Here is a 12,979-nt window from a genome sequence, read left to right as displayed (position 1 = left end):
GGTGGCGGCCGCGAATGCCCTGGAGCCGCAGTGGCAGCCGGCCGTGGCCGCCGGGCCCTGCAGGCCTCGAGGCGTGGCTGCCAGGGAGGCGTGGCAGCCGCCGGCTGGAGTCACGGGTGAGTTCCGCCGGTGGAGACCTTTAGATTAGAGTAGCTTCTTTGCACAATCCTCCGATTCACAGGCTTGGGAATAAAGTATTCTTTCTAATATCTCTATAACACTGCCGGGCTTTTGTGCCCGTAGGGGAGTTGCCGAAGGGGTAGAAGGCGGATGTGAAGAAAGATAAAGCCTGGACGAAGCGAAAATGGCAGCCCAAGGTTCTCTCCCTGATTAGGATGCAGCACCTTCAAAGTCACGTATTCAGCAACTATGTGTCGCCTGCCTTCCAGGCGGCATCGCGTCTGAGGCGCTGAGACTATACAATAGACAGCAAGACTGGGCCACTGCCCCGGGGAGCTGAGATTCTAGAAGGGGAGATGGGTAATATGCGAACAGCTAACACGGGGGGGATATCAGTGCCATGAAAAAGTGCTACTGAGTGTCCCGGAAGAGTGACCAGTGATCACATACTCTCGGGAGGGTGTTCAGGAAGGAGCTCTGTAAGAATGGCACTGGGAGCTGACATCTGAATGAAAAGGAGGAGCCAGGAAAGATGAGGGGTCCCCTCCAGGGGGAAGGAGCCACTAGTACAGATGCGCTGAAATGGGGAAGATCCATGAGTTTGAGGAATAAGTAACACAGCCCAGTGGGGGACCAGTTTGTAGAGGGCAGGGAAGGAAAAATAAAGTAAGGGGGGTGAGGAGTGCGAGCTTCAGTCCACAAGCAACAGGAAGCCGTTGAAGAGGGTTAGGCACCGAAGCCATCTAATCTGAATTACGCTTTTACAAGGTCACTCCGGATGCTGAGAGAAGATGACCTTCTGGGGGTAGAGATGGAGGGTGGGCATGACAGCTGAGGCAGGGGGAGTGAGACTGTGGCAGTCATCCAACAAGAGTGTCCCAATGTCACACTTGTTTGGTGGCATTACCCAATCTCTTGCCTTTAAGGACGCTCTGTACGCTGAGGACACCCCCCCCCCAAATGTACAATTTCAGTGGGAACCCAGGCTGGTCACCCAGGCTTGCATATCCAACCGCCTGCTTGCCACCGCCTTTTGAGTGCCTCACAGTATGTCTAAAACTGGTCGCCGATATTACCTTCCAATGTCAAAACCTTGATCCTCGCAGATTTGCCTAGCTCAGGAAACGGCGACTCTCGTCTCCCAGTTGTTCATGTTAAAAACCTTGGAGATATCTTTGACTTTTCTCTTTCTCTCCCATCCCACAGCCAATATGTCTCCTGTTGGATTTGTTCTCAGTTTTAGATTATGCTGGGCAACACTGCTATGGATATTCTTGTATTTGTACTTTGCTACACGTGTGTAAGTTCCCCCCCCCACACACACACAATTGCTGGTCACACATATCACATATGTAGAACTTCAGTTTTACTATTACTATGTATCAGATCCACTTAGGAGACACAAAGCACACAGCAATGTGAACAGAGCCTACGCAATATAGAAAAATTACTAACTACTGATAAGGAATTTGCAACTAAAAGGGCATAAAAGGGAACTCAAAAGAACACCCAAGCGCTGAAGGAGAGCACCTAAGGAACAGACAAACTTGGAAGGAGGCCCTGGGCCCAAGGCTGGGTTCAGACCTCCCTGGAAAGAGCGTGGTGGGAGCCAACCGGACGGTGAAGTTTTCGGGCAGCCCTGAGACACAGCGGTTCCCAATCGGATGAGGCTGGTTAGCAGGGGACTGCCGCCTGGGACAGAAGTCCCCCCTGGGATGCTGACAAAACTTGTGGGAAAGCTGCCAGTGGGGGGCGCTGCAGACACCACTGGGGCCAGCTCTACTGGGGCTCAGATGGGGAAGAACTAACATTTATTTTCACACTATTGAGCCTTTCAACCTATAACCTTGGCATATCTCTCCTTTTGTTTCTTCTTAATATCTCTCAATGCATTTTTATAATTTCTTCAAAAATTTTTGCACTTATAAAAATTTACATTAAGAAAAATATCAAAAACATACAAAAGTAGAGAGACTAATTTAATGGACCCCCCCATTTACACAAAGTATAACTAATTATAATGACAGTTAATAATAAAATTTATTATCATTTAATGTCCTTTGTTACTTTTTATATACCCACTTTCCCTCCCTCCCCAGAATGGCAAGGACTCTATATTTTGATTTTTTTAAATATGTTTTTATTTATTTTAGAGAGAGGAAGGAAGAGAGAGACAGAGGGAAACATTCATGTGAGAGAGAAACGTCCACCAGTTGCCTCCCATACACACCGTGACCAGGGACCGAACCCGCAACCTGGGTTTGTGCCCTGATCAGGAATCGAACTGGCCACCTTTTATTTAGATGAACGAGACGATGCTCAGCCAACTGAGCCACACCAGCCAGGGCAAACTCTTTATTTTTTTAATTGAGGAACATTGGTTTATAACATTATATAAGTTCCAGGGGTACAACATTATAATTTGACATCTGTGTACACCACAGTGTGCTCACCACCAAAGGTCTAGTTTCCATTTGTCACCATACCACTGACCCCTTTTCCCATTTGTTGTCCTCCCAACCCCGCCCCTCTTGTAACCACTAATCTGTTGTAGGCATCCATCATTTTGTTTTGTTTTGTTTGTTCATTTCCTTTCCTTAGCATAACACCCCTATGGAGGGAGTGGCAGGTGCATTAACAGCACTCGAAGGTTCATCAAAATGTTGCTTCCAGAATTAAAGGACAGCCTGCATCCTGCAATACAGAAGTTCATGGCAACCCTCAAATGACAGTTTCCAACTCGAAAAAATTTAGGATCTTTTCTCTACCAGCTTCAGAGGATGCAATGTAAACACTGTAACTCAAAGGGAATTTCTGTAATAAGTGATGTGATTCCTGGGTTTTGCTTATGTATGCAGAAGCAGTAATGGTCAACTGGACCAAATATATACTCAAAGAGCAAAGTCTAAGAGATCCTTTATAGAGAAACTGTGGGATAATCAATGACTGAAATTTCTTAACTTGAAGGAGCTATGAAGAAGAGACAAGATTATTGATAACTTTATATTTATATGTATTTCATACTTATATATATTTATATTATATATTATTATATTATATTATATTATATTATATTATATTATATTATATTATATTATATTATATTATATTATATTATATTATAATATCTATTATTGAGAGATGGAATCTAAAAGGAAAGACCAACACATAGATAGCATGATCTTCTACACATGAGTTCTTCCTGACACGAAGGCCTAGTAAAGACAATTACTTTGGGAAGTGACTCCAATGAGCAGGAGTTGGGTTGGCCCTGGGAGACTGAACAGGGACAGACAAGATGGAAAGACAGGCACGGATGTGCCACTAAGCTGGTCGTGGCTGCGGAAGCCTCTGAGAAACTGAAGAATGCAGCTCAGACTCTTGTGACTTAAGTGTAGAAGTAGAGTGTGTTTCTCTATTGCTCCTGTGCCCACTGATCAAGTTTGCCCCAGAGGGCATTATTTCCCTCTTTTCCAGGTTTGCCCATATGTCAGATGACTGGTGAATTCCATGCGTGAAGAGGAGCCCCAGGCAGGAAAGTAGGAGATACCAGTATTAAAAAACTTAACTGAGTAAATGTAAAGATCTAGTGGGCTTTATTCAACTATTCAAGAATCAGGCAGTATCCCATCTAGCAGACGGAAAGGAGCCCAAAGAGCTGTACAGAATGAAAGGCTTTTCTAGGCAGAAGGGAGCAGAAAGAGGAAGTTTCTAGCAAAGGTTGGATTGTTTCAGGCAAGGCCATCTACCTGTGGGAGACAGCAGGGGTCTAGCAGCTGAGTACCTACCTCACTAGTATGGCCAGGTACTTGCAGGTTACATTCCTGGCTCCCAGGCTAAAACTGCAATTAGGTTAGGTACCAAGTCCTGGTTTGCTGACTGGGGGATTAGCTCAAGTGCCTCCATTTGGGACCTGTTGTCTTCTTTAAACAAGGGCCCCCATCCTTTGACCAGACTCTCAGCATAACAGAGATATGATGTAAATTTAAGGGGTTAGCGCCACTCTCAGTACTGCTCTGCAGTTCCCACAGCTTTCACACCCTCTGTGCGGCATGCAGGGGCCTGGACGGCAGGCTCGCAGTTCTCTCCAGTCTCTTCCTTCCGTTTCTGGTGGCCCAGTCTTCGGGAGATCATTTGCTTGGAGGTTCACAGCTGCGAACATACAGTTAAGGCTTTTGGGAGAATACAGCACACCGAGGAGACCATTATGGTTATTATAAGCAGGATAATTCCCAAAGTTTGGAGGGCACTTCAGAGCCATGGTCCCCAGACCCAAACCATTCAAAATCAAGAAAGACCCCACCGAAGGAGAGCCCCCATAAGCCCAGCGGCTTGCTCAGTGATCTGACACAACTGACTTGCAGCTTCCCCAGAGTGTCCTCACGGTCCGGCACAGGACCTCCTGGTTCAGCTCCAAGGTGACCAAGGGCTCCGTTATTATCAACAACAACTTGGGCCGGAGAGCCTAAGGATTTTTCCCTTGGGCAGCTATCATCTTGGCAGTGGATTCTGCAACATTTTCAGGGGCTAAGGAGAGATCCTGATCATAACTGCGTTTACATTTACCCCTAACCAGGGAAGTAGGGCTCTGCCAGAGGAAGTGAGTCCTGAATCGTGAATGCCTCCTGGCGGGTCTTTTCTAGCTCCGCAATCTGAATTCAGTTTGTTGTGAACAGCTTAGGGCCCAGATGAATAACTAAGAGGCATTGCTTAGTGATGCGCCAGCACCTGAGCATTCACAGGCCCAAAGAGAAGAATGACCGCAAAGATAACCCCGTTGGGACCCAAGCCATCCCCCTCGAGCTGGTACTGCTCATGAATTCACTGTCAGGAGCTGCCGCATTTGCCCGTTCAAGCCAGGGCTCGGTTAGGTTTTCAGCGCGTTTGAAATAAAGAGTTGTTCTAAATCCTTCGCAAAGGTGGGAGCTGCTGGCGAGGTCTTTTTTGTGACTGGCGGCAGCTCTGATTTAGATCATCGTGAGAACTTGGGGGCGTAAATGTACTAAGACTTACGTAGGTATTTCTGTCTCATTGGGCAAGAGCAGTTATAATTAGGGGAAGGTGAAAACAGGCCCTGGGTGTTGTGGCCATATAGGCTGAACTCAATAAGAGACCTCGGAGGTGGGGCTGGGGGGGGGTCAATCAGAGTGTGTGGGGACTTTGGGATAGCAGAGGAACTGGCCGAGGGGCGTAGCAGGGAGTGTTTAGCAAACGGATAGTCAGAACCTCTGACGCGGATCTAGCAGCCTGAAAGGTTACCCCTGGGCAACGGCCTGGGGGTTACAGGAGGATGTTATCCTCCCAGGCCGACGCCGGAGGACAGGAAAGGAGAAAAGTAAAGGGTTTTGTGGTTAAACTATGGAGTCTTGATCCAGCATCTTGAGCGGGTGTCAGCTGCTTCTCTTCCTTGTCAATTTGATTCAAAGGTCCGCGGCGTCTGTCCAAGACCAGATGTCAGACGGAGCCTTCCGGAGCGGTGAGACGTGGACCAAGGCGAAAAGCCGCCTAACTGCAGCGGTGTCGGTCGTCAGGAGCACTTGGTGAGGTCCCCCCAGTGGGGTGCAGGGCTGTCTTCCTCTATGACATTTCCAGAAAACCCCGTCACGAGTCCTGGACCGGGACCACCAGGACCCTTTGACTGGAAATCTGGAAAAGCCATTTTAAACTGTGGATGACAGGCTTTCGTATGAGGCCTTAAGGACTGACTAGCCTGAGACAGCGAGGGATCAGCAGAGAGTGGTATGCCGATGTGCACTGGCCCCTGGTGACTGTCTCACGTGGAGTGAGTTTGCTTCCTAAAGGGGTCGCTGGAGACAGTCGGCAAGACAGAGACGGCAGCTCAGGCTTCCGTTAGTCCTCCCGCCTGGCCTGATGATGGGGCGATCGGGACAGCGACGACAGCGAGAAGTTGGTGAGGCAAACGCCTGGGTCTGGTTTTGCAGAAGAAGAAGGGGCTTTATTCACACGGTCGCAAGCTTCACAGGTTCTGTTGCTCCTGCCTTGGCGTGAAAGTCAGCTCCGGAGCTTCTCTGACACTCCAGTGGGAGCCTCAGTTTTGGCGACAGTAATTTCAAAAGGTGAGAGAACAGCAGTTTACCTGTTGCCCTTGTTTAAAAAAATTTTTGTAAATTTTTAGAAAGAGAGGAAGGGAGAGGGAGAGAGAGAAACATGGATGGGCTGCCCCCTGCACACCCCCACCGGCGATGGAGTCTGCAGCCCAGGGGCCTGTGCCCTGACCCGGAATCGAACCGGCAACCTTTCAGGGCATGAGATGACACCCAACCGATGAGCCACGCCAGCCGGGGCCCATTTTTTATTGAGGTTCTTGTAAACATAAGAAAACCCCTTTTTTTCCATAATATCCCAAAATCATGGATGACCTCAAAGGCACCCGGCCACCTGTACAAATATTAACAATGTGTCCCTTTGATGACTGGCATGCTCTGGGAAGAGCATGGAGCTGTGCTCGTTGGGCTGACGGAGCTCGTGGGAGGTCTCCCCTTCCCGGGAGTCATACTGGGTAGTAACAGCATAACCAGCTTGGAAATTCCATTTCGTTTTCACAGTATAAACCATCAACAAACAAAATTAGATTCGGATTAAAGGGGAGCCTTGTAAATCAGGGCACAGTGTCACAAAATGGGACATTGTTACCTCCCAACCATGGGGCTCGCCTTAGTCGGGGCAGTGGCGAGGCAGGAATAAAAGCATGGAGATATAAGACGCAGATTAGGTGGTGACGGCAGAGGAGCTCAGAGGAGGGCAGTCTGTGTGCAGAGAAATGCTGAGTTAATTCAGCGTTAAGAAGACTTCGGACAGCCCGTGGCTTTGTAAATAATGTTCCCAGGGTCAGAGCGCCGAGGCTCTCACTCCGCGGCTGCAGCTGCGCCTTCAGGCGCCCGGGGCAGCAGGGCTGAAGCCGGCTGCTCTCCTGGGCAACGGGCGGTGCCGGTTGCCACGCTCTCCTGCGAGCGTTCCCAGGGCTTGGTCACCTCTTTCCTGCACAAATCAGGTGAAAAGTCCTGAGCAGTCAGGTGACCCTAGGGCAGGCGGTTCACAAGCAGTTGTTTTGGTCTTATAAAGGCCTGCTCACGTTTATCTTCCCAAGGAAGGGGTTCAGTGACTAAAATTTTAGCGAGGTCATAGAGTGGGGACACCAGCGGGAAAATTAGGAACCATAGTCTGCAATAGCCAGCTGGACCTAAAATCCACGAAGCTGTTGCTTAGTTGTGGGTCTTGGGAATCCTCAGGTTAGCTTCTTTTTGGAGATAGATGAATACCTACCTGCCCTCAAAGCTCAGATTACCATCTAGGTAATGAGCAGTGCCCAGAGGTCATTGTGATTTCTCTTCAGAGATTTTAAATCCCTTTTCAGGTGGCTGTTACAGCAAAGAAATGGAACCCTTGGCGGCCGCCTCTTTGGTAACTGAGCTCAGCAGGAGATTGTCCACCTGCCGTACAAGGGCCCATTCCCCAGGGCACTGGAGGAAGTTTAGATCCTGGTGGAGTACCCTTGAGGACCGACTGTCCAGGTATGTTGTCAGTTGTTCCAAGTGCAGTCCTGTGCTGCTTCACAACAGGGACCCGTTCTGAGAAATTCATCATTAGGCAATTTCCTTATTGTACAAAAGTCATAGTGTGTACACAAGTACTGGACCATCCCTTTCAAAACTGTATACATGGTAACACTGCCCACCCCCAGCTCTCCAGGCCAGTTTCCCAAGTATGAGGTGAGAATGTGTGAACTACTCGGTCTAAAGGAGTTGTCCTGAACAAAAATCCCCAAGTCCTTGCAGTTTCTTTAAAAAGAAATGGTCACCCTCAAGTAATTAAGTAATTTTTGGTATCCCCAAAAAGCCGTATTTTCAGAATAGTTTTCCATCACCAAGCCACAAGCGCTAAAAGAGAGCACAGAGCCCGGCCGGGCGTGGCTCAGCAGTTGAACAGCGACCTAGGATCCAGGAGATCGCGGTTCAATTCCCAGTCAGGGCACAGGCCCAGGTTGTGGGCTCGATCCCCAGTCAGGGGGTGTGCAGGAGGCAGCCGATCAATGACTCTCTCATCACTGATGTTCTATCTCTCTCCCCCCCCTTCCTTTCTCTCTCTCTGAAATCAATAAAGATGTATTTTAAAAAAAGAGAGAGAGCATAGAGTAGAGCCAGAGGAAGTACCAAGTTGGAGCTTCCATTGTGCTCTCTCCATGGAGTCAGGACACATGAATTCCCAAGCGTGGAGACGTGACAATACGCATGGAGCACCGCCAACGAGGGGCACTCACCCAGCCTCGGTGTTCAGTTTTATTATATCATCGCGTTTTATATCACGGCTCCATTACATAGGCATGTAATTGCCCAGTGGTGACCACAGACTCCAGTACCCCCAGGCATCTCCCAGAGCCCCTACCCTAAACCACATTATTGATCTTTCAGGTGTGACCAGCCCCCATTTGCAATCACACTGTTAGGCTATCTAGTATGACCCAAAGTCCCTGAGGAAACAATGACATTTCTATCAGGCATGTCATTCCAAAGGTTTAGGATTATCTCCCAGAGCCAAGAGCAAAGCCAGACATCTTTTTGGATACGGTAAAATTCTTTACTGCCCAGACTACATCTTCTGGGAAAACTCTCGGACCCGCTACTCCAGGTGCTGGGCAGGGTAGCAGCCTCTGGTCTTGTCAGCTTGCCTCTCCCCAGCATGGGACCTCTGCCCTACCATCAAGTTGGGGCAAGAGTGACTGGGAACTCAGTATTCTTGGCCTACTGCCCCTGGGATAGAGCCTCCATCCTATGGGTAGGGGCCTGGTAGAGAGTGGCCCTATCCCCCAGCTGCACTCACCAGTAATTGAGCCTCTTCAACTTGGAAGAGATGAGAAATGCTGGTGGCCTGCCCCTCCTGGTCAGGTGCGGTGACAGGTGACTGGAAGCTGAGAAGAGCTGAGCTCCCTCTCCCTGGCCACACCCATCTGGGGGGGCTTCCTTCAAGCTGAGCTGAGGGAGGGAAGGGGGAGCGACTGGGTCACGGCTCAAGGGCCACACTCTCACTGTTCTTACCAAGTTTTACCAGGTTTCCTTGAATCAAGGTTTCTTCATTTGCTACATGCCCTTAGGATAATTTCCAGTGATCTTACGTTTTTTTAACAGTTTTCTTTAGTTTTGCTTGTTTCACTGGGAAGTGGGTTCACAGAGCCCCTCATGTGGTCACCCCACTTTCACAGGCTATTAGCACCGCGCTCCGGATAGGCAGCCACACAGGATGGGAAGAGTCCAGCTCTGTACAGGGACAGTGAGGACGCACAGCTCTGTCTGACCTTTCAGGGAGGAGGTATGGCAGTGACGTCCAGCTGCCCGGTTCATGCTCTCCCCCTCCCTCCTTCCTTCTACCCCTCCCTCCCTCCAGCTGCACACCGCTGACCACCACTGGCTGGAGGATGACCCCTTCCCACCATGTCAGATGCAAAAAGATGCCCAGGGCTCATCTATACCCATTCAGACAGCAAACCTCCACTGGCACTAAAGCCAAAAATGGAAATATTTCCGAGAAAACATAATAATCTGAAATTTCCTCTTTCCCTCTGAGGCAGGGTCCTTGCCTTTTTCAGTGCTGCAGGCCACAGTGGCAGTCTAGGGATGGCTAGAGCCACCTTCTCCAAATAATTTTTAAATGCATAAAATACGTAAAAGTATAAAGGAAACCGATTACAAAAATGTTGTCACAAAATTTTCTAAATATGATGTACCAACGTACGCTTCTTTATGAACATATTGAATAACAAGACCCAGTGGAGGCTCTAATATCTACCAAAATACTGAGCAGGGCATAAATGATTTTTCTATAAAAACTATAAGGTGATATGAAAATATCCCAACTTCTATTGATAACAAAGTCACAAGTACAACTAATACTACTGTGTTTGTGCCTACATTCAAATGAAAATAAATGCTAAATTTTGGTTAGGGAAAGTCAAGATGTATTGTTTCCCCACCCAAGTTCACCAGCCCCCTAAATCCTGTGAACTGAGGTTAAGAACCCCTGCCAGTAAAAGTATGGTCTAGACCAATGGCCCGGCGTAGCGCTTCTCAAGTCACCAGGTTACAAATGCAGGCCCTGACTCCGCATGTGCACCCCGGGACCCTGCATTTCTCACAAGCCCCGGGCACTGCTGAGGTTCTGGCCCGGGGAGCACGCGATGTGGAGAGAAGGCTCCCAGGCTCATGGTGGGAGACCCCAACCTGGAGTGGAGGTGAGAGTCAGAAGTCACAGACGGCATTTCCTGACCCAGGAGGTCCCCAGGAATGGCTTGGGGACTTCACCTGGCTTCATCCTAAAAGAGCACGCTGTACTTTTCCATGTGCTTCAGGGTCAATGACAGAAATGGGGCGATTCTGAGCTGCCGGGCGCCCTGTTTCCAGAAAACTACCAGGGAGTAACAGCTGCTGATCACTAAGTTGCTGAACCCTGGCAAGTCCCACACAAGTACGCACATCCACTCAGAGAGCACAAAACTGACTCACAAGTCATAAACAGGACTCACCAGGATTTCAAAGTTGACACGATTATGCAAAAGGAAAAAAGCAACTAAAGGTTCTGAAATTATTGACATATGTACCTTCATTTTCCTGAGGGCACAGAGAATGAATATATATAAAATAAAATTTTGTAAGTACATTGTTATATATAATATATATTATATAATATATAAAATATACAAACTTAGTTCCTGAACTAGGTTCCATTGTTGAAGCAGGTTCTGCTGTCACAAAATTCCAGTGCCTCTATACTTGAGATATATTTAATATACAGAAAAAAAAATTTTAAACAGCAGAAAAAAAATCCAAGTTAACAAATAAGTTGCTGTTATTAGAGTACAATAGCCAAAAATAAGCAAAATAAGGATAGTTTTATTTGTCCCATCCAGAGCGGTATTTACGATTTTTTAGTAAGAAAAAAAAATCTGGAGACCTGAGGCATTGGGTTACTTTACTTCTTCAGGCTCCTTGGAGCTCATGGATCCCTTCTGTCCATCTCTCCGCATCCAGCACCCTCAACTAACCTTAATTTAAAAGCCGGATTGCAGCTGCCATCAACCCCACAACTCGGGAATCTAGGTCTTGAGCCATAGAGCAGAAATTGCAAGTTTCAAGCCAGCTCAAGGGCTGCTGGCTGCTCTCAGGTGCCCTCTCTTGGCCACAGATGGAAGCCAGAGAAGAAGTCTTTCCACACAGGTAAAGAAAGGGTCATTTAAGAAAAGGCAAAGAAAGGTATTTGGGTAATTGCAAAAAAAAAAAATTTAATAAGAGCCCCACCACCAAGCATCCTAGCTATAAAAAAAAAAAAAATGACCATATTAAAACTTTAAAAAAACACAAAAGCAATTTTCTTTAAAAATTCTAAAAATAAAAGTTAGAAAAAATTTTTGGAAGAGAGCAAAAACTTGTTTTTGTTTTTTGTCATTGAAAAAAAGAGGAGTTGATGTTTACATTTTTCAAATCTTAGCATTTTGGTCTCTGGGTTTCAGAAATGATGTTGATGATGCAAGAGACGGTGATTACCCCAGCTTGGGAGCCCCAAGATCCCACTCCACAAGCCTTTTAAAAAGAAAAAGAAAACTGAAACAATGAAGAACTACAACTCAACAACAAAAAACAAACAGCCCAACGGGCAAAGGATCTAAACAGACATTTCTCTGAAGAAGACATACAAACGGCCAATAAGCACTGAAAAAGGCGCTCAACATCGCTGATCATCAGGGAAATGCAAATCAAAGCCACAATGAGGTACCCCCTCACACCCAGTAGGATGGTTACTACGAAAAAATAACAACAACAAATAGCAAGTGTTAGACAGGATGTGAAGAAATTGGAAACCTTGTGCACTGTTGTGCAGGAGTGTGAAGCGGGACAGCTGTGGCCCACGGGTCGCTGGGACTAAGAGTAACGAAGCCTAAAGATGGCCTCTGGGGGCTTCCAGGCTGGTGAGACACGTGCGCGGGGAGAGCAGAGGCCGAGAGGCCTTGGGAGCTCCAGGCCATCGCCCGCGCACTTTGTCCTATGCATCGCTTCCCTTTGGCTGCTCCTGAGTTGCGTACTTTACAATAAATTGGTAATAGAAAGTAAAGCACTTCCCTGAGTTCTGTGAGCCATTCTAGCAATTTCTGAACCCAAGGAAGGAGAAAGCCCCGGTTTATGCTGGCTAGTCCGAAGCACCGGTCACAGCCTGGCACCTGGGACTGGCATCTGAAGTGAGGCAGGGCAGTCTTGAGGGACTGAGCCCGTAGCCCGGGGGTTCTGTACAGCTGAGGGCAGGATCAGAATTCAGTTCTAAGACACCCAGTTGGTGCCAGAGCGCTGAAGAGCTGAATGTGAAAAAACACAAACCTCACACATCTGGTGTCAGAAGTGCTTTGTGTGTAGAGGAAACAAGTTTCTGTTTTAATGTCCAACAAGAGCCCTGGCCGGGTAGTTTGGTTGGTTGGAGCGTTGTCTCGATACGCCAAGGTTGTGGGTTCGATCCCTGATCAGGGCACACACAAGAGTCAACCAACAAATACAAAAATAAGTGGGACAACAAATCATTCTCTCTGCCCCCTCTCTCTAAAAATCAATAAGTAAGGATTTAAAAAATAATATCCAAGAAGAATTGAAAGTATAGTTTCAAAGACATAATTGTACACCCATGTTCATAGCATCATTCACAAACGGCCAAGTGGAAGCAACCCAAATGTCCACTGACAGCACGTCCACTGAATGGGTGAACAAAACGTGGTTTATCAACGTGATGGTCCATTACTCAGCCTTAAAAGGAAGGAAATTCTGACGGGTGCTGAGTGGGGAAGGAGTGACTGTTTAGTGGGCACAGA

This window comes from Miniopterus natalensis, chromosome 12, assembly GCF_054644295.1.
Source record: "Miniopterus natalensis isolate mMinNat1 chromosome 12, mMinNat1.hap1, whole genome shotgun sequence".
Taxonomy (NCBI): domain Eukaryota; kingdom Metazoa; phylum Chordata; class Mammalia; order Chiroptera; family Miniopteridae; genus Miniopterus; species Miniopterus natalensis.
Note: the sequence above shows the minus strand (reverse complement) of the source record.